This window comes from Ursus maritimus, unplaced genomic scaffold (assembly GCF_017311325.1).
Source record: "Ursus maritimus isolate PB19 unplaced genomic scaffold, ASM1731132v1 scaffold_19, whole genome shotgun sequence".
Classification (NCBI taxonomy): Eukaryota; Metazoa; Chordata; class Mammalia; order Carnivora; family Ursidae; genus Ursus; species Ursus maritimus.
The window spans coordinates 40,373,447-40,377,804 of NW_024424341.1; positions in this window are offsets into that span (position 1 = coordinate 40,373,447).

The window sequence follows — 4,358 nt, forward strand, 5'->3', positions numbered from 1 at the left end:
GGGATCGAGCCCCACATCAGGCTCCTCCGCTATGAGCCTGCTTCTTCCTCTCCCACTCCCCCTGCTTGTGTTCCCTCTCTCGCTGGCTGTCTCTATCTCTGTCGAATAAATAAATAAAATCTTTAAAAATATATATATATAGAGAGAGAGAGAGAGAGAGAGAGAGCCCTTACTGTGGAAGAGGTATGGTTGCAATTGCAGGGTAAGCAGCAGTGAACAAAACAAACCTGGCCCTTATTGGGGCTTGTTTTCTACTGAGAGGAGACAAAATAAATGAGTAAAATATGTAATATGTTAAGAAAATCATTGAGTGCTATGAAGGAAAGGGGGGACAAGAAAGGGTATATGGACTGGAGGATGGATTTCTGCTTCCAATTTAAAATAGGTTAGAAAGGGGGTGCCTGAGTGTCTCAGTCATTGAGCATCTGCCTTCAGCTCAGGTCATGATCTCAGGGTCCTGGGATCGAGTCCTGCATCTGGCTCCTTGCTTAGCAGGGAGCCTGCTTCTCCCTCTGCGTGCCCCTCCCCCCTCTCTCTCTGACAAATAAATAAATAAAATATTTTTAAAAAGAAAGAATATGAGGTTAGAGAGGAGGAAGCAAGAGTCCGGTGTAATGATTGTCATTTATTCTGAGGTAGAAGCAAGTATAGGGTTTTGAACAGTAGACTGACAACCTAACTTAAGGAGAACCTCTGACTATTGTGTTGAGAATAAAGTAGCAGGGCGAGAAGCAGGAAGACCAGTTAGGAGGCCAGGGCCGTAATCCAGAATGTTCTCCCTGCTGCCGAGGCCTTCGTGGCAGAGTCCTGTGGTGTGGGGGCCAGCACGGTGGCCTCAGATTATTTCTCTGACCAAGGCTTTCGTGTATGCTTTCACACAATTCAAAAAGAGGATTTAGAGTCAAAAGTTTTCCTCTTCGTACTATCCCTCAGACTTAAAATTTACCCTTTCCGCATGGAGGTGGGTTGTTTCCAATTTTTGCTCGTACAGAAAGTGCTGCAGTGAAGGACCTCCATGAATTATTTCACAAATAGGTAAGATAAATCCAATAACTGAAAATTCTGGGTAACAGGAGATGTAGCTTTATAATTCTTATAAATATTCCTGTGTTCCCCTCCATATGAGATGATAGCAATTTACACCTCAGCTGGTTTTTGAGGGTGCCTGTTACCCATATGGTCACCAGGACGGGGTTACCACACTTTCGAAAACCTTTGCCAGTCTGTTTGATAAATGAAAAATGTTTTTTCAGTACCCCATGCATTTTACTTGGTGTGTGGTTGGATATTTTTTAAGTAAGTTATTAGTACTTCCTTTTTTAATAAATTTATAAATATTCTCTGATTATTTTTCTTTTCAGATATTAGACTTTTTCTTAGTTATTTACAGGAGTTCTTTTTTATTAGGAAAAAAGATCTTGTTGAAAGTAATACCTGTATATAGTTACTACAAATGAAACAAAGTACCTTATAATAAGTGCTTTTCTTCCTTAGAGGCAAATACTGTTTCTCTGTATTCTTCTTTTTTTTTTTTTTTTAAAGATTTTATTTATTTATGTGACAGAGAGACAGCCAGCGAGAAAGGGAACACAAGCAGGGGGAGTGGGAGAGGAAGAAGCAGGCTCATAGCGGAGGAGCCCGATGTGGGGCTCGATCTGGTAACGCCGGGATCACGCCCTGAGCCGAAGGCAGACGCTTTAACGACTGCGCTACCCAGGCGCCCCAATGGATGTATTCTTCTAAATAGTGTCCTCCTTCAAATTTGTGTGTGTGTGTGTGTGTGTGTGTGTGTGTATACACTACCCATATCTCGCCTTTTATTAATACATCAGTAGGAAGAGCCTGCATTAACTGTTTTTTACTTTGTTTTGCTTTTTCACCTGTTTATCAACTATGGACCTCCTGATTGGAAGATTTACTCTCTTAACCCTTCACCCAGAGATTCACATAACCTTCCTCAGTACCTTCAACATATTTATCATAATATTTGATTAAGATAAATACTTAGTAATACTATAACTAAGTAAATATCATTTATGAATGAGACAAGTGTATAAACCTCATCTGTATTTCCTTTCTTACAAATCTTTTATTCTTCCTGGCACTAAAAATTACCTTACTTTCACGTGTTGGTTGACTTTATTTTTTTTAAGATTTTATTTATTTATGGGGCGCCTGTTCAGATGGTTAAGCGTCTGCCTTCAGCTCAGGTCATGATCTCGGGGTCCTGGGATAAAGCCCCATGTGAGGCTCGCAGCTCAGTGGGGAGTCTGCTTCTCCCTCTCCCTCTCCCTCTGCCTCTCCCTCTGCTCGTGCTCTCTCTGTCTCTTTCTCTCTCTCTCTCAAATGAATTAAAATATTTTTAAAGATTTTATTTATTTATTTGAGAGAAAGCATACACATGCACAAGTGGGGGAGAGAGGAAGCAGACTCCCTGTGGCACAGGGAGCCCAACATGGGGCTCGATCCCAGGACCCCGAGATCATGACCTGAGCTGAACGCAGATATTTAACCAACTCTGCCACCCAGGTGCCCCTGTTGGTTGACTTCAAAAGCTAGAAACAAATAAGTGGTATCCTGCTATGATTTTGTAAGAATTCTTCAGTACAGAGCCAAGTGGTGTATGCCTTCCCTACAATTCTAGTTTCACAAATACTGTACCTCTCCAAGAAAATATATTACTATTACCAAGATTAAATGGGTTGTCTTTTCTTAGATTCCACCAGTTTCTTAAAATCATCCACATTTTAGGGGCGCCTGGGTGGCTCAGTCGGTTAATCATCTGCCTTCAGCTCAGGTCGTGATCTCAGGGTCCTGGGATCCAATCCTGTGTCAGGCTCCCTGCTCCATAGGGAGTCTGCTTCTCCCTCTGCCCCTCCTCCCACTCGTTCTCTCAATCTCTCTCTCTCTCTCAAATAATAAAGTGAAATCTTTAAAATAATAAAAATTAAAAAATAAATCATCCACATTTTAATTTGCTTCATGATTGGACTTTGCCTTTCTTCACCAATTTTTTTAAAAGATTTATTTATTTATTTAACAGAGAGAGAGAGAGAGAGAGAGAGAAACAGTGAGAGAGGGAACACAAGCAGCAGGAGTGGGAGAGGAAGAAGCAGGCTCCCAGCAGAGCAGGGAGCCTGATGCGGGGCTCGATCCCAGGACCCTGGGATCATGCCCTGAGCTGAAGGCAGACGCTTAACAACTGAGCCACCCAGGCGCCCCTCTTCACCAATTTTTAAATTGTTTTTCCTTTATCTTTTTCCCTTTTCACATTTAATGTACACAAAAGAATATGTAATTGTAATATCATGAGGAACTCTAAGTCTGTTATTTAACACAAAAACTAGTGTTACCAACCACCTGCATCTATGTATTACAGCTCCCCTGTTCTTTTGTGCTTCACACAAAAGGAAACCACTATTCTGAATTTTATATGTATTATTGTCTGGGTTGGCGTTATGTGTACAGTGTTTGTCCCTAGAATTTCTCGTTGGTTTTGCAAATATTCTCTCTCGCTCTCTCTCTAATTTTCTCTCTGACTGCCTCTTGTATTCTCTGTTGCTTGGAATCTATTTCATTCTTCTTGAGCTCAACAATTTTCTAATATACTTTAGGCAGTTTTTTCCTTGGACCATTACTTTCTCTACAGCTTTTTGTTTTTCCTGGAATTGCTGAATGGCCTTCTTCTTTGCTTGTATTTGTTGCTTTTATCATATAATAAAGTTTTTCTAAACCTTCAGCCATACTACGATTCCAATTTGGTCTATGAAGTCGTCTTTTTCTCCTAGAGGCTGTTCTATAACTTTCTGCCATCCTACTAAAATCCAAACACTGCTTTCGAGATCTTCAGCAAAGTGATGATTCTGGGATTTCTTTTCGTTGCTCTCCTGGATGAGAGTCAGAGTTTCATGGATGCCACGTTTTCCATTCCCTTGTTTGTTAGAATTCTTCCTTAGGGAGCTTTCTAAGAAAGTATATGTAAAGGGCCAGATAGTATGGTCTTTGTTACATCCTCATTTTTTTTTAATTTAACAACCCTTCAAGAATGTAAAGACCATTCTTAGCTCAATTGCTGACCCTTGTTCTAATATGCAGTAGTGCTAAGTGCAATGCCAATCTGATTCTTTTTCATTATAGATGACATGTTCTTTTTCCTCTCTGGAAACTTATCATTGTCCTTTGTGTTTAGAGACTTTATAATGACTTCTCTGGGTCTGGGTCTTTTTTGGTTTATCCCAGTGTTATCCTAACCAGTTCGTAGACTCTTGGATTTAAAGATTTGTGTCTCTCCTTTAACTCTTTCTCTTACTACTTCTTGGGTAATGTCTTATTAATGCCACCCACACTGTTCTTTCAGT